At 38.9% G+C, this 21,711-nt stretch overlaps 1 protein-coding gene across 2 annotated transcripts in view; it reads left to right on the top strand.

The window, feature by feature from the left end:
* The window catches only part of ESR2 (estrogen receptor 2), a 133,599-nt gene that overhangs the window by 11,455 nt on the left and 100,433 nt on the right, over positions 1–21,711 (top strand). The gene's annotated exons all lie outside the window — the stretch shown is intronic.

The raw sequence follows: 21,711 nt of genomic DNA on the forward strand, positions 1-21,711 counted from the left end.
ACATTCACTCACTAATTTGCTGTCTATATTATCTATTAGTACATAACAGATGACCCTAAAACTCAGTAGCTTAGAATAAGAAACCTTTATGATTTCATGCAGTTTCTAAGGTTGGGAATTCAGGAGTAGCTTAGTTGGGCTGGATGGTTCTGGCTGAGGATTTCTTGTGAGGTTGCAGTAAATAAGTTGGCTGGGAGGCAATCATCTGGATGCCTGACTGGGCTTCCCCTAGACCTCTCCATAGGGCTGTTCACACCCTGGCAGCTAGCTTTCTTTAGATCAAGCAACCATACTCATTTGTTTTGCTCCTCACTGGCCGATTTATTCATTCATTTGATATTTATTGAGTCACCAGTTTTTAAACATTTACAGCACTTTCCTTGTGAAAGACAAGGATGTCCACTTTTGCCACTTCTATTCAACATAGTACTGGAAGTTCTAGCCAGAGCAGTTAGGCAAGGAAAAGAAATTTTAAGAAGAAATAAAAAGCATCCAAATCTGAAAGGAAGAAGTAAAATCATTTGTTTACATATGGCATGATCTTTTTTGTAGAAAGCCCTAAAGATTTCTCCCCCAAACCTGTTAGAACCAATGAATGAATTCACTTAAGTAGTAGGCTACAAAGTTAGCGTGAAAAAATTAGTTGCCTTCCTGTACACTAACTGTACAGTCTGAAAGGAAACAATTACATGAAATTATGAAAACAATTACATTTACAATAGCATTAAAAAAATAAAGTACTGGGACTTCCCTGCTGGTACAGTGGTTAAGAATCCGCCTGCTAATGTAGGGGACACAGGTTCGAGCCCTGGGCCAGGAAGATCTCACATGCCGCGCAGCAACTAAGCCCGTGTGCCACAACTACTGAGCCTGCGCTCTAGAGCTCACGAGCGACAGCTACTGAGCTCGCGAGCCACAACTACTGAAGCCCGCATGCCTAGGCCTGTGCTCCGCAACAAGAGAAGGCACCGCAATGAGAATCCCCCACACTGCAATGAAGAGTAGCTCCTGCTCGCCTCAACTAGGGAAAGCCCGCATGCAGCAACAAAGACCCAACACAGCCAAAAATAAATAAATAAATAAATTTATTAAAAAAATAAAAATTAAAAAATACTTAGGAGTTAACCAAAGATTAACTTATACAATTATAAGTTATATAATTAATTTATACAATGAAAACCACAAAACATTGCTGAAAGAAATTAGAGAAGACACAAATAAATGGAAATAAAAACCAAGTTCATGGATTGGAAGACTTAATATTGTTAAGATATCAATACTTCCCAAAGTGACCCACAGATTAAATATAATCCCTATGAAAATCCAAATGCCATTTTTTGGCAGAAAGAGAAAAACCGTTCCTAAAATTCATATGGAATCTCAAGGGCCTCTGAATAGCTAAAGCAATCTTGAAAAATAACAGAGCTGAAGGACTCACACTTGTTGATTTCAAAACTTAGCAAAGCTACAGTAATCAGAACAGTGTGGTACTGACATAAAGGCATTAAGACCCATTAAACTGAATAGAGAACCCAGAAGTAAACCCTCACATGTATGGTCAAATGATTTTTGACAAGAGTGACAAGACCATTCCATGGGGAAAGAACAATTTTCTCAAGAAATGGTGCTGGGAAAACTGGATATCTGCATGTAAAAGAATGAAGTTGGACCCTTACCTAATACTGTGTACAAAAATTAACTGAAAATGGATCAAAGACGTAAATATATGACCTAAAACTATAAAATTCTTGGTGCAGAAGTTTGAATTAAACTCCTTAGTTCGTGTCTCATCATTTGAGCCTCAAAAGGTATATCTCTTGTTTCATTTGTTTACTCTTTTTTGCTTTATTCCCTGCACCCATAATCAGTTCAAAGTATTTAATGACTAACCTTTTATTTATGTGTTCTTTTAAAACAGCTCCATTCAGTTTTAATTTACATGTCATAATATTCACTCATTTGAAAATATATAATTCAATGATTTTTAGCAAATTTATGGAGCTGTGCAAACACCACCACAATCTAGTTTTAGAACATTTCCATCACCCCCAAAGGATCCCTTTTGCCCATATGCAGTCAGTGCCCCTCCTATTACTAGTGCCAGGCAATCACTAATCTGCTTTCTGTCTATAGATTTGCCTTTTCTGGACATTTTATAGAAATAAATGACTGCAATACGTAGACCTTTGCATTTGGTTTCTTTTATTCAGGGGTATGTTTCTGAAGTTCACCCATGTTGTAGCATGTACCAATATTTTGGGCTTTTGGGGGCTTCCCTGGTGGCGCAGTGGTTGAGAGTCCGCCTGCCGATGCAGGGGACGTGGGTTCGTGCCCCGGTCCGGGAAGATCCCACATGGCGTGGAGCGGCTGGGCCTGTGAGCCATGGCCCCTGGACCTGCACTTTCAGAGCCTGTGCTCCACAACGGGAGAGGCCACAAGAGTGAGAGGTCCGCGTACCGCAAAAAAAAAAAAAAAAAATATATATATATATATATATTTTGGGCTTTAAAAAATTACTTTATAGTAGCCCATTGTATGGATATACCACACTTTAAAAAATTAATAGACTATTATTTTGAGCAGTTTTAGGTTTACAGAGAAAATTAGAGTTCCCATATACTCCCACCATACACACACCAGTTTATTCTATTATTAACATCTTGTTTTAGTGTGGTATATTTGCTACAATTGATGAGTCAATTTTGATACATTGTTACTAACTAAAGTTCTTTTTTTGTTGTTGTTGTTGTTGTTTTTGTGGTACGCCAGGCCTCTCACTGTTGTGGCCTCTCCCATTGCGGAGCACAGGCTCCGGATGCACAGGCTCAGCGACCATGGCTCACGGGCCTAGCCGCTCCGTGGCATGTGGGATCTTCCCAGACCGGGGCACGAACCCGTGTCCCCTGCATCGGCAGGCGGACTCTCAACCACTGCGCCACCAGGGAAGCCCCTTTGTATTGTTCTGTCAGATATATAATGATATGTAGCCACCATTCCAGTATCATGCAGAATAGTCTTGCTGCCCTAAAAAAGTTCTGTGTTCCATCTATTAATTCCTCCCTTGCCCCCAAACCTCTGGCAACCAGTGATCTTTTTACCATCTCCATGATATTGCCTTTTCCAGAATGTCGTATATTTGTTTTTGTGTTTTGCCACACTGTGAAGCATGTGAGATCTTAGTTCCCCCACCAGGGATTGAACTCGCACCCCCTGCAGCGGGAGCACAGAGTCTTAACTGCTGGACCGCCAAGGAAGTCCCAGAATGTCATATATTTGTTATCATATAGCATGTATCCTTTTCAGACTGTCTTCCTTCACTTAACAATACGCATTTAAGGTTACTCCATGTCTTTTTGTGGCTTGATGGCTCATTGCTTTTTTATCACTGAATAATATTCTATTGAATGGATATACCAATTTGGTTATTCATTCACCCATTGGTGAATCTTGGTTGCTTCCAATTTTTGGCAATTATGAATAAGCTACTATAAACATTTGTGTGCAGGTTTTTGTGTGAACATAAATTTTCAAAGTATTTGGGTAAATGCCAAGGAGTGCTATTGCTCAATTATATAGTAAGAGTATTTTCAGTTTTCTAATAAACTGTCAAAATGTTTTCCAAATGCAAATGTACCATTTTGCATTCCCACTGGCAATGAATGAGAGCTCCTATTTCTCCACGTCCTCACCAGCATTTGGTGTTCTCAGTGTTTCAGATTTCAGTCATTCTAATACTTGTGTAGTGGTATTTCATTATTTTAATTGCAATCCCCTAAGGCTATATGATGTTTAGCATATTTGCATATGATGCTTTGCCATCTGTATATCTTCTTTGGTGAGGTTCTGTTCAGAACCTTTGCCCATTTTTAAATTGGGTTGTTTGTTTTCTTTTTGTTGAGTTTTAAGATTTCTTTGTATATTTTGGATACCAATCTTTTATGAGATATATATTTTACAAAGATTATCTCCCAATTTGTGGCTTATCTTTTCATTTTCTCCCCAGTGTCTCTCACAGAGCAGAAGTTTGTTTAATTAATACTTTACTTTTTTAGAAGAGTTTAAGGTTCACAGCAAAACTCAGGGGAAGATAAAGAGATTTCCTACATATCACCTGCCCCACACATGCATAGCTTCTTCCATTATCAACATTCCCTATCAGATTGGTACATTTATTACAATTGATGGATCTACATTGACACATCATAATCATCCACAGTCCATAGTTTACATTATGGTTCACTCTTGTGTTTTACACAGAGCAGAAGTTTCTAATTTTAATGAAGTACAACTTATCAAGAAATTTTTTTTTTAATCTTTTGGCTGCACTGCATGGCATGTGGGATCCTACTTCCCTGAACAGGGATTGAACCCACGCCCTCCCACATTAGAAGCACGGAATCTCAACCACTGGACCACCTGGGAAGTCCCCAACTTATCAATTTTTTCTTTCATGAATTATACTTTTGGTGTTGTATCTAAAAAATCTCCAAGCCTAAGATAACCTGGATTTTCTCCCATATTATCTTCTAGGAGTTTTAGAGTTAGTGTTTTATGTTTAGGTCTGTGACCCATTTTGATTTAATTTTTGTGAAAAGTGTAAGGTCTGTGTCTAGATTTATCTACTTATTTTTGCATGTGGATATCCACTTGCTCCAGCACTGTTTGTTGAAAAGACTATCCTTTCTCCATTGAATTGCCTTTGTTCTTTTGTCAAAGATCAATTGACTACATTTGCATGGGTCTGTTCTAGGCTCTCTAGTGTGTCCATTTTTTTCACCCCTACCACACTGTCTTGATTACTGTAGCTTTATCGTAAATCTTGAGATTGGTTAGTATCAGTCCTTCAACTTTTTTCTTCTCCAGTATTGTGCTGGGTCTTTTGCCTTTCGATATAAACTTCAGAATCAGTTTGCTGATCCCACAAAAGTAACTTGCTGGGATTTTGATTGGGATTGTGTTGAATCTACAGATTAAGTTGGAAAAAACTGACATTTAATAATATTGAATGAGTCTTCCTATGCACGAACACTGAATATCTCTCCATTTATTTAGATCTTTGATTTCTTTTCATACAAAGATTTTAGTTTTGCTCAGAATGATCTTGTACATATTTTGATAGATTTATACCTAAGTATTTTACTTTGATTAGTGCTAATTTAAATGGTATTGAGCTTTTAATTTTGATTTCTGGTTGTTTATTACTGCCATATAGGAAAGCAATTGATTTTTGTAATGTTAACCTTGTATCCTATGACCTTGCTATAACTGCTTATTAATTCCAGGAGGTTTTTTGTTGTTGCTGTTGATTCATTGAGATGCTCATATAGACAATTATATCACCTATCAACAAAAACAGTTTTATTACTTTCTTTCCAATCTGTATTCATTTTATTTCATTTTCTTGCCTTATGGCACTGGCTACATCTTCCAGCACTGGATAGATCTTAACAGCTAGATGTGTTGAATAAGAATGATGAGCACAGACATCCTATTCCCAATCTTAGAGGGAAAGAATTCAGTTTTTCACCATTAAATATAATATTAGATTTATATTTTGGTAGATAATTTTTTATCAAGTTGAGGAAGTTCCCTTGTATTTCTATTTTTCAAGTTTTTATCATGAGTGAGTGTTGAATTTTGTCAAACATGTTTTCTGTGTGTCTATTGATATGATCACATGATTTTTCTTTCCTAGCCTGTTAATATAGTAGGTTACACTGATTTATGAATGTTGAACCAGTCTCTCTTCCTTGGAATTAACCCCACTTGGTCATGGCATATAATTCTTTATATATTGCTAAATTTGATTTACTGATATTTTGCTAAGAATTTTTGTGTTTATTCATGCTGCATATTGGTCTGTAGTTTTCTTTTTTTGTATTGTCTGTGTCTTGTTTTGGTATCAGGGTAATACTAGCTTCATAAAATGAATTAGGTCAAATAAATCATTGTTTTTTTTTTTTCTTTTCTTTTTTTTACATCTTTATTGGAGTATAATTGCTTTACAATGCTGTGTTAGTTTCTGCTTTATAAAAAAGTGAATCAGTTATACATATACATATGTTCCCATATCTCTTCCCTCTTGCATCTCCCTCCCTCCCACCCTCCCTATCCCACCCCTCCAGGCAGTCACAAAGCACCGAGCTGATCTCCCTGTGCTGTGTGGCTGCTTCCCACTATCTATCTATTTTACGTTTGGTAGTGTATATATGTCCATGCCTCTCTCTCGCTTTGTCACAGCTTACCCTTCCCCCTCCCCATATCCTCAAGTCCATTCTCTAGTAGATCTGTGTCTTTATTCCTGTCTTACCCCTAAGTTCTTCATGACATTTTTTCCCCTCAAATTCCATATATATGTGTTAGCATACGGTATTTGACTTTCTCTTTCTGACTTACTTCAGTCTGTATGACAGACTCTAGGTCCATCCACCTCATTACAAATAGCTCGATTTCATTTCTTTTTATGGCTGAGTAATATTCCATTTATATATGTGCCACATCTTCTTTATCCATTCATCCGATGATGGACACTTAGGTTGTTTCCATCTCTGGGCTATTGTAAATAGAGCTGCAATGAACATTTTGGTACATGACTCTTTTTGAATTATGGTTTTCTCAGGGTGTATGCCCAGTAGGGGGATTGCTGGGTCATATGGTAGTTCTATTTGTAGTTTTTTAAGGAATCTCCATACTGTTCTCCATAGTGAATGTACCATTTCACATTCCCACCAGCAGTGCAAGAGTGTTCCTTTTTCTCCACACCCTCTCCAGCATTTATTGTTTCTAGATTTTTGGATGATGGCCATTCTGACTGGTGTGAGATGATATCTCATTGTAGTTTTGATTTGCATTTCTCTAATGATTAATGATTTGAGCATTCTTTCATGTGTTTGTTGGCAGTCTGTATATCTTTTTTGGAGAAATGTCTATTTAGGTCTTCTGCCCACTTTTGGATTGGGTTGTTTGTTTTTTTGTTATTGAGCTGCACGAGCTGCTTGTAAATTCTGGAGATTAATCCATTGTCAGTTGCTTCATTTGCAAATATTTTCTCCCATTCTGAGGGTTGTCTTTTGGTTTTGTTTATGGTTTCCTTTGCTGTGCAAAAGCTTTGAAGTTTCATTAGGTCCCATTTGTTTATTTTTGTTTTTATTTCCATTTCTCTGGGAGGTGGGTCAAAAAGGATCTTGCTGTGATTTATGTCATAGAGTGTTCTGCTTATGTTTTCCTCTAAGAGTTTGATAGTTTCTGGCCTTACATTTAGGTCTTTAATCCATTTTGAGCTTATTTTTGTGTATGGTGTTAGGGAGTGTTCTAATTTCATACTTTTACATGTAGCTGTCCAGTTTTCCCAGCACCACTTATTGAAGAGGCTGTCCTTTCTCCACTGTACATTCCTGCCTCCTTTTTCAAAGATAAGGTGACCATATGTGCATGGCTTTATCTCTGGGCTTTCTATCCTGTTCCCTTGATCTATCTTTCTGTTTTTGTGCCAGTACCATACTGTCTTGATTACTGTAGCTTTGTAGTCTAGTCTGAAGTAAGGGAGCCTGATTCCTCCAGCTCCGTTTTTCATTCTCAAGATTGCTTTGGCTATTTGGGGTCTTTTGTGTTTCCATACAGATTGTGAAATATTTTGTTCTAGTTCTGTGAAAAATGCCAGTGGTAGTTTGATAGGGATTGCATTGAATCTGTAGATTGCTTTGGGTAGTAGAGTCATTTTCACAATGTTGATTCTTCCAATCCAAGAACATGGCATATCTCTCCATCTATTTGTATCATCTTTAATTTCTTTCATCAGTGTCTTATAATTTTCTGCATACAGGTCTTTTGTCTCCTTAGGTAGGTTTATTCCTAGATATTTTATTCTTTTTGTTGCAGTGGTAAGCGGGAGTGTTTTCTTGATTTCACTTTCAGATTTTTTATCATTAGTGTATAAGAATGCCAGAGATTTCTGTGCATTAATTTTGCATCCTGCTACTTTACCAAATTCATTGATTAGCTCTAGTATTTTTCTGGTAGCATCTTTAGGATTCTCTGTGTATAGTATTGTGTCATCTGCAAACAGTGACAGTTTTACTTCTTCTTTTCCGATTTGGATTCCTTTTATTTCCTTTTCTTCTCTGATTGCTGTGGCAAAAACTTCCAAAACTATGTTGAATAAGAGTGGTGAGAGTGGGCAACCTTGCCTTGTTCCTGATCTTAGTGGAAATGCTTTCAGTTTTTCACCATTGAGGACGATGTTGGCTGTGGGTTTGTCATATATGGCCTTTATTATGTTGAGGAAAGTTCCCTCTATGTCTGCTTTCTGCAGGGTTTTTATCTTAAATGGGTGTTGAATTTAGTTGAAAGCTTTCTCTGCATGTATTGAGATGATCATATGGTTTTTCTCCTTCAATTTGTTAATATGGTGTATCACGTTGATTGATATGCGTATATTGAAGAGTCCTTGCATTCCTGGAATAAACCCCACTTGATCATGGTGTATGATCCTTTTAATGTGCTGTTGGATTCTGTTTGGTGTATTTTGTTGAGTATTTTTGCATCTATGTTCATCAGTGATATTGGCCTGTAGTTTTCTTTCTTTGTGACATCCTTGCCTGTTTTTGGTATCAGGGTGATGGTGGCCTCGTAGAATGAGTTTGGGAGTGTTCCTCCCTCTGCTATATTTTGGAAGAGTTTGAGAAGGATAGGTGTTAGCTCTTCTCTAAATGTTTGATAGAATTCGCCTGTGAAGCCATCTGGTCCTGGGCTTTTGTTTGTTGGAAGATTTTTAATCACAGTTTCAATTTCAGTGCTTGTGATTGGTCTGTTCATATTTTCTATTTCTTCCTGATTCAGTCTGGGCAGGTTGTGCTTTTCTAAGAATTTGTCCATTTCTTCCAGGTTGTCTATTTTATTGACACAGAGTTGCTTGTAGTAATCTCTCATGATCTTTTGTATTTCTGAAGTGTCAGTTGTTACTTCTCCTTTTTCATTTCTAATTCTATTGATTTGAGTCTTCTCCCTTTATTTCTTGATGAGTCTGGCTAATGGTTTATCAATTTTGTTTATCTTCTCAAAGAACCAGCTTTTAGTTTTATTGATCTTTGCTATCGTTTCCTTCATTTCTTCTTTATTTATTTCTGGTCTGATTTTTATGATTTCTTTCCTTCTGCTAACTTTGGGGTTTTTTTGTTCTTCTTTCTCTATTGCTTTAGGTGCAAGGTTAGGTTGTTCATTTGAGATGTTTCCTGTTTTTTAAGGTAGGATTATATTGCTATAAACTTCCCTCTTAGAACTGCTTTTGCTGAAGTTCTAAGGTTTTGGGTCCCATGCGTTTTGGGTCGTCGTGTCTTCATTGTCATTTGTTTCTAGGTATTTTTTTATTTCCTCTTTGATTTCTTCATTGATCACTTGGTTATTAAGTAGTGTATTGTTTAGCCTCCATGTGTTTGTATTTTTTACAGATCTTTTCCTGTAATTGATATCTAGTCTCATAGCGTTGTGGTTGGAAAAGATACTTGATACAGTTTCAATTTTCTTAAATTTACCAAGGCTTGATTTGTAACCCAAGATATGATCTATCCTGGAGGATGTTCCATGAGCACTTGAGAAAAATGTGTATTCTGTTGTTTTGGATGGAATGTCCTATAAATATCAAGTAAGTCCATCTTGTTTAATGTTTCATTTAAAGCTTGTGTTTCCTTATTTATTTTCATTTTTGATGATCTGTCCATTGGTGAATGTGGGGTGTTAAAGTCTCCTATTATGAATGTGTTACTGTTAATTCCCTGTTTTATGGCTGTTAGTATTTGCCTTATGTATTGAGGTGCTCCTGTGTTGGGTGCATAAATATTTACAATTGTTATATCTTCTTCTTGGATTGATCCCTTGATCATTATGTAGTGTCCTTCTTTGTTTCTTGTAATAGTCTTTATTTTAAAGTCTATTTTGTCTGATATGAGAATTGCTACTCCAGCTTTCTTTTGGTTTCTATTTGCATGGAATATCTTTTTCCATCCCCTCACTTTCAGTCTGTATGTGTCTCTAGGTCTGAAGTGGGTCTCTTGTAGACAGCATATATATATGGGTCTTGTTTTTGTATCCATTTAGCCAGTCTGTGTCTTTTGGTGGGAGCATTTAATCCATTCACATTTAAGGTAATTATCGATATGTATGTTCCTTTCCCCATTTTAACTGTTTTGGCTTTGTTATTGTAGGTCTTTTCCTTCTCTTGTGTTTCTTGCCTAGAGAAGGTCCTTTAGCATTTGTTGTAAAGCTGGTTTGGTGGTGCTGAACTCTCTCAGCTTTTGCTTGTCTGTAAAGGTTTTAATTTCTCCATCAAATCTGAATGAGATCCTTGCTGGGTAGAGTAATCTTGGTTGTAGGTTTTTCTCCTTCATCACTTTAAATATGTCCTGCCACTCCCTTCTGGCTTGCAGAGTTTCTGATGAAAGATCAGCTCTTAACCTTATGGGGATTCCCTTGTGTGTTATTTGTTGTTTTTCCCTTGCTGCTTTTAATATGTTTTCTTTGTATTTAATTTTTGACAGTTTGATTAATATGTGTCTTGGCGTATTTCTCCTTGGATTTGTCCTGTATGGGACTCTCTGTGCTTCCTGGACTTGATTAACTATTTCCTTTCCCATATTAGGGAAGTTTTCAACTATAATCTCTTCAAATATTTTCTCAGTCCTTTTCTTTTTCTCTTCTTCTTCTCGGACCCCTATGATTCGAATGTTGGTGCGTTTAATGTTGTCCCAGAGGTCTCTGAGACTGTCTTCAGTTCTTTTCATTCTTTTTTCTTTATTCTGCTCTGCAGTAGTTGTTGCAACTATTTTATCGTCCAGGTCAGTTATCCGTTCTTCTGCCTCAGTTATTCTGCTATTGATCCCATCTAGAGTATTTTTAATTTCATTTATTGTGTTGTTCGTCATTGCTTGTTTCCTCTTTAGTTCTTCTAGGTCCTTGTTAAATGTTTCTTGCATTTTCTGTATTCTATATCCAAGATTTTGGATCATCTTTACTATCATTATTCTGAATTCTTTTTCAGGTAGACTGTCTTTTTCCTCTTCATTTGTTAGGTCTGGTGGGTTTTTATCTTGCTCCTTCATCTGCTGTGTGATTTTCTGTCTTCTCATTTTGCTTAACTTACTGTGTTTGGGGTCTCTTTTTCACAGGCTGCAGGTTCGTAGTTCCCGTTGTTTTTGGTGTCTGTCCCCAATGGCTAAAGTTGTTTCAGTGGGTTGTGTAGGCTTCCTGGTGGAGGGGACTAGTGTCTGTGTTCTGGTGGATGGGGCTGGATCTTGTCTTTCTGGTGGGCAGGTCCACATCTCGTGGTGTGTTTTGGGGTGTCTGTGGCCTTATTATGATTTTAGGCAGCCTGTCTGCTAATGGGTGGGGTTGTGTTCCTGTCTTGCTAGGTGTTTAGCATAGGGTGTCCAGCACTGCAGCTTGCTGGTCGTTGAGTGAAGCTGGGCATTGGTGTTGAGATGGAGAGCTAGGGGAGATTTTCACCGTTTGATATTATGTGGAGCTGGGAGGTCTCTTGTGGACTAGTGTCCTGAATTTGGCTCTCCCACCTCAGAGGCACAGCACTGACTCCTGGCTGCAGCACCAAGAGCCTTTCATCCACATGGCTCAGAATAAAAGGGAGAAAAAGTAGAAGGAATGAAGGAAGGAAGGAAGAAAGAAAGAAAGAAAGAAAAGAAATGAAAGAAGGAGAGTGGAAAGAGGATAAAATAAAAAGTAAGATAAAATAAAGTTATTAAAATAAAAAATAATTATTTAGAAAAAAATTTTTTTAAAAAGAAAAGAAAAACGGACAGATAGAACCCTAAGACAAATGGTGACAGCAAAGCTCTACAGACAAAACCTCACACAGAAGCATACACAAACACACTCACAAAAAGAGGAAAAGGGGAAAAAATAATAAATCTTGTTCTCAAAGTCCACCTCCTCATTTTGGGGTGATTTGTTGTCTATTCAGGTATTCCACAGATGCAGGGTACATCAAGTTGATTGTGGAGCTTTAATCCGCTGCTTCTGAGGCTGCTGGGAGAGATTTTCCTTTCTCTTCTTTGTTCGCACAGCTCCTGGGGCTCAGCTTTGGATTTGGCCCTGCCTCTGCGTGTAGGTCGCCGGAGGGCGTCTGTTCTTCCCTCAGACAAGACGAGGTTAAAGGAGCAGCTGCTTCGGGGATTCTGGCTCACTCAGGCCGGGAGGAGGGAGGGGTGCGGATGCGGGGCAAGCCTGCGGCGGCAGAGGCCAGCGAGACGTTGCACCAGCCTGAGGCGCGCCCTGCGTTCTCCCTGGGAAGTTGTCCCTGGACCCGGGGACCCTGGCAGTGGCGGGCTGCACAGGCTCCCCGGAAGGGAGGTGTGGAGAGTGACCTGTGCTCACACACAGACTTCTTGGTGGCGGCAGCAGCAGCAGCCTTAGCATCTGATGCGCGTCTCTGGGGTCCGCGCTGTTAGCCGCAGCTCCCGCCCGTCTCTGGAGCTCCTTTAAGCAGCGCTCTTAATCCCCTCTCCTGGCGCACCAGGAAACAAAGAGGGAAGAAAAAGTCTCTTGCCTCTTCGGCAGGTCCAGACTTTTCCCCGGACTCCCTCCCGGCTAGCCGTGGCACACTAACCCCCTGCAGGCTGTGCTCACGCCGCCAAACCCAGTCCTCTCCCTGTGATCCAACCAAAGCCTGAGCTTCAGCTCCCAGCCCCGCCCGCCCCGGCGGGTGAGGAGATAAGCGTCTCGGGCTGGGGAGTGCCGGTCGGCACCGATCCTCTGTGCGGGAATCTCTCCGCTTTGCCCTCCGCACCCCGGTGGCTGCGCTCTCCTCCGCGGCTCCAAAGCTTCCTCCCTCCACCACCCGCAGTCTCTGCCAGCGAAGGGGCTTCCTAGTGTGTGGAAACTTTTCCTCCTTCACAGCTGCCTCTCACTGGTGCAGGTCCGTCCCTATGGTTTTGTCTCTGTTTTTTCTTTTTTTCTTCTGCCCTACCCAGGTACGTGGGGAGTTTCTTGCCTTTTGGGAGGTCTGAGGTCTTCTGCCTGCGTTCAGTAGGTGTTCTGTAGGAGTTGTTCCGCGTGTAGATGTATTTCTGTTGTATCTGTGGGGAGGAAGGTGATCTCCGCGTCTTACTCTTCCGCCATCTTCCCGATTCGCCCCAATCATTGTTTTATACCTAAAACAATGGCATGTGAAAATTTCATCTCAAAATTTTTAAAAAAGATTGAAATATACTTTAAAAATGGATTGGGAAGTATTCTTTTTTATTTTTTGGAAGGTATTTTGTAGAATTGATGTTAACTCTCTTTAAATGTTTGGCAGAATTCTCCAGTTAAGTCATCTGGACCTGGAGGTTTTTTGGGGAAGGAGGGTTTAAATTATAAATTCAATTTCCTTAATATTTATAGGGCAGTTAATATTTTATATTTAATATTAGATGAGTTGTGGTTGTTTCTGTGTTCAAAGAATTGGTTCATTTAACCTAAGTTTTCAAGTTTATATGTGTGGAGTTGTTTGTAATTGTTTATGATATGAATGTTTGCATCCCCCACAAAGTCATATGTTGAAGCCCTAATTCCCAATGTGATGGGGCCTTTGGAAGGTGATTGGCTTATGAGGGAAGAGCCCTCATGAGTTGGATCAGTGCCCTTATAAAAGAGACTCCAGCAAGATAACTCATCTCCTTCCACTGTGTAAGGACACAGCTTGGACTTCCTAGTCTCCAGAACTGTGGGAAATAAAATTATGTTGCTCCCCAGACTGTGGTATTTTCTTATAGCAACCCAAGTGAACTAAGAGAATAATATTCCTTTGTTATTTTTTAGATGTGGGCATTTCTGGGCAGCTGACTTCTTCTCTTCCAATTCTGGGGTATATGAAATATAAAAGAAAACCCAGGCAACTAACCATGTTGTTCCTAGGTCCCTAGCTGGTCTGTTTTCTTCTCTCCACCTTTCCGAGTCTTCTTATGTTTACGTTATGTTCTTATGTACAATGTCCAGAGTTTTAGTTGTACTTAAGTAGCAGGAAGAATAGGGAAAAGTATATCTACCCTATGTTCCCAGAGCGCAAGTCTCCATCTTAAGTTTTTGATATTACTCTGTGGTTTATGTATTGCTAAGGTATTGTAGCCAAATCATTTTTGACAAGTAAAGTGTCACTATTACTATGAAACCATTGTTGTCCATTTGGCAAATCTTAATTACATTCAGTGGCCTGAGGTGCTTGGTGAATATGACTTTTGAACATGTGGAAATGTTTTAAGTATTGACTTAGAGCAGACTATTTCTATAATAGCAAAAGATTTGCCCTAATTTCATTTGTGAGTAGATATTTGTACATAAAAATTTATTTGACAAATAAAATATGGTCACTTAATTATTCAAAGGCAGTTTACAGACAGATCTGCTTTTGGATAATTACAGATGTCTCAACCACGTATTTGATTTCACAGGCAAATGAATAAGTAGAAGAGAAACACTGCAAGCAATTGAGTGTAAATGTGCATTCAAATAACAACTTTAATAATTAAATTTATGTCTTCAGTGTTTCCTGACAAGAATGTCATACCTATTTCTCATAGTTACATTTATTGGTCCAGTAACCTGAAATAAATGGTCTGAGATTGTTAGTTTGTATTTTAAAATCCTTTCAATTTAGTCAGAGGGAGTAACCATATCAAACACACTTCTTCTATGGAATAAATGTGGCTATTCTGCATATGAAAAAGTCCATGTTCTATTTTTTCCTAATAATTTCCCCCTCTGTGTTCACATAGCTTTTATGTCAGTGTTTTCATAAAAAATGCATTGTCATACACCTAGAATTGGTATATATGTTTCACGGCACAGGTGTGAGACTTCTTGAAGCCTCCAACGTTAATCATCACTAATTGTATCATTGTGCAATGGTTAGTAGAGAATATAGAGGCTAGGAAAAAATGCAGGCTTTAAAAATATAAGCAAAAGTGTTCTACTAGTTGGGAATGTCAAGAGGCCCAACTATGAATTTAAGTTAGAATTGTATGAAGTAATATAAGTTCTCCTCTTAATGCCTTTTAATATAATTTTCTTTAGTATCCCTTAACACCCTCTTAGCCAGCAATGCTCCATAATTATTTTAAAGTCAATGTCCTTTCTCTGTAATTTTAGCAGCCTCCAGTCTCCTAAGCATAGCTGCAAGTTGAAATGATTTTGGAGAACTGTGAGCAAAACTCTAATACCAAAAGAAAAAAAAAAAAGCTTCATTTTGCAGAGAAGGGTGTACTAGGTAATTGACAGAGAATGACCAGGAACATGGACGTAGGAGTAGGTCAGACAGATTGAATTAAGTATTTTGAATGCACTGTAAATGAGATTTTGAAATCAATATGCCATTTTTGTTGTATCTGATACAGACTTCTAAAGGACAGAGGCAGGATGGAAAGATGTAATACTGCTTTGTTTAGCCCTGCTAACACAAAGGGAAGTGCTGTGTGTAAAAGTTCCCCAGAATCTCTTGAAAAAGGCAAGCTGTACTCATATGATTTTGCCTTTAGAACCAGATGTTTATAATTGTATATGAAATAATTATACGTTATATACTATTGCAATATACAGGATGCCAATTTTCATCTTGTAACATCTACTGTCATTTTATTATTATTGTTTTGGGGTTTTCCTTAACAGCTCTTGGCTGGACACAAACTTACTGAGGTTACTCCATCCTTTATTATGCTGCATTCAAATGCAGGGATTCTAAGCAGCCCTGACTAGATCTCAAGGAATTGGTATTCCAAGTGTAGCAGATACTTTTGGTTCCACACCCAATAGCCATTTCCTTTTTGTTTGCTTCTAGAGCCCCATATATGTTAGGGTTCCACCCTTTCTTTGCAGTCCTGTGCTCAGAGAAGGGATGAATCCTAGCAGGTATAAGCTAGTCAAAATGGCCCTTTCCCTTAGCCAGTGATTGGTTTAGAGTTGTGAGTATGAACCAGTTTGGTCAAGGAATCATGAGAGATATGCTAGAGAAACTCAACTTTTCCTTGCTCTCAAAAAAAGACAGAGGGAGGAGATAATCCTTTTTTCTACTGAATGTCATGGCTTAATGTGACCCTTGAGCTGCTGCTGCTGTCTAGAATTGGATGGGCTGACCTGAGGACAAAGTGGGGCGCACCAAGGATGGCAGAGCAGAAATTGGAAAGAACAGACCCAATGACGATGTTGAGTCTCTGATTTAGAATGAAACTTAGAGCTGCCCTACACCTAGGCTTGTTAAGTGATGTTACATGTCCCTCTGTTGAGTCATTCAGTCAAGATTCTCTATTACTTGAAACTGAAAAGGGCCTGTGAAGATAATGTTATACCACCCTTGGCTTATGTAACATCTTCCACTTAGAAAACATACTTTTTAAAGCAGTAATGGATATCAGTCATGGGGTCTATCCTTGTGTTCTTTAGGGAGTCTAGACATGCTAAATAATTCCACTTTTACACCACTGTGAGGAAAGAAAGAACTTGGCAATAATAGTTACTTATTTACTGAATCCTGTGCATTGAGCACTGTGCCAGATACTTTAAATTCTCACAAAATGCTTAGGTATTATTTCCACCATTTTTTCCCCCCACAAATAAGGAAACTGAAGCTCAGGAAGTTTAAACCACTTGCCCAATGTAAAAAGCTAGTAAGAGGTAGTAAAGAGCTGAGCAGAAGTTTTAATAAAACTTATACTCCTAATTTTGCTGATTCCATTTTATTGAGCATGATATACTGGTTATTAAGGATAAAAAGAGATAAAGTCAAAGTTGTTTTATAGCTTTAAAAAATCCTCAGGACTTTCACCCAAAAGAAAAAAGTTCATGCCAAAGGACTATAGAAAGCAGGCCTTTAAGGATGTGGTTGCAATTGTTTCCGGATTACATGTGATGGTGCAGAGGAGAGGTAACTGTGATGGGAGAAGTCACACAGGTTGATGGTTAAAGAGCCCGAGCTCTGGGCCAGCCTGCTTGAGTGAGCATCATTAAGCACTTTTACAGTGTATGGGCCGTCAGGTTGGAGAACAAGGATAAATGGCTATTGTAACTAGTACTGCTAAGAACATTGTGGTGCATGTATCTTTCTGAATTAGAGTTTTCTCCGGATATATGCCCAGAAGTGGGGATGCAGGATCATATGGTAAGTCTATTTTTAGTTTTTTAAGGAACTTTCATATTGTTCTCCATAGTGGCTGCACCAATTTAAATTCCCATCAACAGTGTAGGAAGGTTCCTTTTTGTCCACACCTTCTCCAGCATTTATTATTTGTAGACTTTTTGATGATGGCCATTCTGATCAGAGTGAGGTAATACCTCATTGTAGTTTTGATTTGCATTTCTCTAATAATTACCAATGTTGAGCATCTTTTTTTTTTGCGGTACGCGGGCCTCTCACTGTTGTGGCCTCTCCCGTTGTGGAGCACAGGCTCCGGACGCACAGGCTCAGTGGCCATGGCTCACGGACCTAGCCGCTCCGTGGCATGTGGGATCTTCCCGGAACGGGGCACGAACCCATGTCCCCTGCATCGGCAGGCGGACTCTCAACCACTGCGCCACCAGGGAAGCCCTGAGCATCTTTTGTTAAAAAATAAATAAATAAATTTATTTATTTATTTAGGGTTGTGTTGGGTGTTCTTTGCTGCACGTGGGCTGCTTTCTCTAGTTGCAGCGAGCGGGGGCTACTCTTCGTGGTGGTGTGTGGGCTTCTCATTGCAGTGGCTTCTCTTGTTGCGGAGCACGGGCTCTAGGCGCACGGGCTTCAGTAGTTGTGGCAGGCGGGCTCAGTAGTTGTGGCTCATGGGCTTCGTTGCTCCATGGCATGTGGAATCTTCCTGGACCAGGGCTTGAACCCATGTCCCCTGCATTGGCAGGCAGATTCTTAACCACTGCACCACCAGGGAAGTCCCTGTTGAGCATCTTTTCATGTGCCTGTTGGCCATCTATATGTCTACTTGGGAAAAATGTCTATTTAGATCTTCTGCCCATTTTTTGATTGGGGTGCTTATTTATTTTGATATTGAGCTATATGAGCTGTTTGTATATTTTGGAAATTAATCCCTTGTAGGTCACATCATTTGCAAACAGTTTCTCCCATTCTGTAGGTCTTTTCGTTTTGTTTATGGTTTCCTTTGCTGTGCAGAAGCTTTGAAGTTTAATTAGGTTCCATTTGTTTATTTTTGCTTTTATTTCCTTTGTTTTAGGAGACAGATCCAAAAAACTATTTCTGCAATTTATGTCAAAGAGTGTTCTGCCTGTGCTTTCCTCTAGGGGTTTTATAGTATCCAGTCTTACATTTAGGTCTTTAATCCATTTTGAGTTTATTTTTGTATATGGTGTTAGAGGATGTTCTAATTTCATTCTTTTACATGTAGCTGTCCAGTTTTCCCTGCACTGCTTATTGAAGAGACTGTCTTTTCTCCATTGTATATTCTTGCCTCCTTTGTCTTAGATTAATTGACCATAAATGTGTGGATTTATTTCTGGGCTTTCTATCTTGTTCCATTGATCTATATGTCTGTTCTTGTGTCAGTGCCATACTGTCTTGATTACTACTGTAGCTTTGTGGTATAGTCTGAAGTCAGGGAGCCTGATACTGTTACCGAGTTCAAGCTCATATGCTCACCACATGACAGGCAAATAAATGGAGAGATGAGTAGTTGGGGCAAGAAATAGCGACTTTATTTAGAAAGCCCGCAAACTGAGAAGATGGTGAACTAGTGTCCCAAAGAACCATCTTTCTTGAGTTAGGATTCAGGCTTCTTTTATACTAAAAGGGAAAGGGGTAAAGTCAAACATTTCCTGGTTCCAGTCAGACTTTGGAGGGGATGTGTTCGTTTCTTCCTTCCTGTAGCCATTCACAGGTGGACCTGATCAGGATGTTTTCTGTGAGCTAAACAAAGGTATTTTAGCTTAACACTCAATACATGGGAGTCAGGGTTCCCAGAGATGGACCATTTTGTATAATTTAAGCTTATAGGCAGCATACCTTTAGTGATTAACTTGTAGCAAAAGCAATAGAATACAAATGTTAAAGTAAAAGAAACAGATCCAATATGGAGTCAGATTTGTTCTTCCCTATTACAATACCTCCAGCTTTGTTATTTTTTCTTAACACATTATTGACCAGAGATGTATTAATATGTCTTTTGTTACCCAAACGTTATTGACCGGAGACATTTCAGTATTCATTTACATAACAAATCGCCAGCCACAGGCGTTAGTTTCTGCAAAAATCCCCTGGTCAATAATGAGTTAAGGTTACTTTGGCTGTTTGGAGTGTTCTATGGTTCTAAATAGGAATTTTAGGATCATTTGTTTAGTTCTATGACAAATGACATGGGTATTTTGATAGGGATTACATTAGATCTGTAGATTGCTTTGGGTAGTACAGACTTTTTTTTTTTTCTTGCGGTACATGGGCCTCTCACTGTTGTGGCCTCTCCCGTTGCGGAGCACAGGCTCCGGACGCGCAGTCCCAGCAGCCATGGCTCACAGGCCGAGCCACTCCACAGCATGTGGGATCTTCCCAGACCGCGGAACGAACCCGTGTCCCCTGCATCGGCAGGCGGACTCAACCACTGTGCCACCAGGGAAGCCCGGTAGTACAGACATTTTAACAATACTAATTTTTCCAATCCATGAACATGGGGTATCTTTCCATTTCTTTGTATCATCTTCAACTTCCTTCATCAGTGTTTTATAATTTTCAGAGTATAGGTCTTTCACCTCCTTGGTTAAGTTTCTTTCTAGGTATTTAATTTTTTTATGTGATTTTAAATGGGATTGTTTTCTTGCTTTCTCTTTATCTCAGTTCATTATTAGTGTATAGAAAAGCAACAGAATTCTTTATATTAATCTCATACCTGCAACTTTACTGAATTAATTTATCAGTTATAATAGCTTTCTGATAGAAATTTTAGGGTTTTCCATATATAGTATCACATCATCTGCAAATAGTGACAGTTTTACTTCTTTTCTTTGAATTTGGATGCCTTTTATATCTTTTTCTTGTCTGATTGCTGTGGCTAAGCAATACTATGTTGAATAAAAGTGGTGAGAGTGGGCATCCTTGTCACGTTCCTGATTTTAGAAGAAAAGCGTTCAGCTTTTCATCATTGAGTATGATGTTAGCTGTGGGTTTGTCATCTATGGTCTTTATTATGTTGAGATATGTTCCCTCTATACCAATTTGGGTGTTTTTTTTTTTTGCATTTTTTAAAACATCTTTATTGCTTTACAATGGTGTGTTAGTTTCTGCTGTATAGCTGTATAGCAAAGTGAATCAGCTATACATATACATATATCCCCATATGTCCTCCCTCTTGTGTCTCCCTCCCACCCTCCCTATTCCACCCCTCTAGGTGGACACACAGCACCGAGCTGATCTCCCTGTGCTATGTGGCTGCTTCCCACTAGCTCTCTATTTTACATTTGGTAGTGTATATATGTCCATGCCACTCTCTCACTTCATCCCAGCTTACCCTCCCCCCTCCCCGTGTCCTCAAGTCCATTCTCTACATCTGCGTCTTTATTCCTGTCCTGCCCCTAGGTTCTTCATAACCATTTGTTTTTATCACATATATATGTATTAGCATACGGTATTTGTTTTTCTCTTTCTGACTTACTTCACTCTGTATGACAGTCTCTAGGTCCATCCACCTAACTACAAATAACTCAATTTCGTTTCTTTTTATGGCTGAGTAATATTCCATTGTATATATGTGCCACATCTTTATCCATTCATCTGTTGATGGACACTTAGGTTGCTTCCATGTTCTGGCTATTGTAAATAGAGCTGCAATGAACATTGTGGTACATGACTGTTTTTGAATTATGGTTTTCTCAGGGTATATGCCCAGTAGTGGGATTGCTGGGTCATACAGTAATTCTATTTTTAGTTTTTTAAGGAACCTCCATACTGTTCTCCATAGTGGCTGTATCAATTTACATTCCCACCAACAGTGCAAGAGGGTTCCCTTTTCTCCACACCCTCTCCAGCATTTATTGTTTGTGGATTTGTTGATGATGGCCATTCTGACTGGTGTGAGGTGATACCTCATTGTAGTTTTGATTTGCATTTCTCTAATGATTAGTGATGTTGAACATTCTTTCATGTGTTTGTTGGCATTCTGTATATCTTCCTTGGAGAAATGTCTATTTAGATATTCTGCCCATTTTTGGACTGGGCTGTTTGTTTTTTTGATATTGAGCTGCATGAGCTGCCTGTATATTTTGGAGATTAATCCTTTGTCAATTATCAATTAATTATCAATTATCAATTAATCCTTTGATAATTGCCTTTGTTTGCAAATATTTTCTCCCATTCTAAAGGCTGTTTTTTCGTCTTGTTTATGGTTTCCTTTGCTTTGCAAAAGCTTTTAAGTTTCATTAGGTCCCATTTGTTTATTTTTGTTTTTATTTCCATTTCTCTAGGAGGTGGGTCAGAAAGGATCTTGCTGTGATGTATGTCCTAGAATGTTCTGCCTGTGTTTTCCTCTAAGAGTTTTATAGTGTCTGGCCTTACATTTAGGTGTTTAATCCATTTTTTAGTTTACTTTTGTATATGGTGTTAGGGAGTGTTCTACTTTCATTCTTTTATATGTAGCTGTCCAGTTTTCTTAGCACCACTTGTTGAAGAGGCTGTCTTTTTTCCATTGTATATACTTGCCTCCTTTATCAAAAATAAGGTGACCATATGTGTGTGGGTTTATCTCTGGG

Source organism: Stenella coeruleoalba (assembly GCF_951394435.1).
Source record: "Stenella coeruleoalba genome assembly, chromosome: 2".
NCBI lineage: Eukaryota > Metazoa > Chordata > Mammalia > Artiodactyla > Delphinidae > Stenella > Stenella coeruleoalba.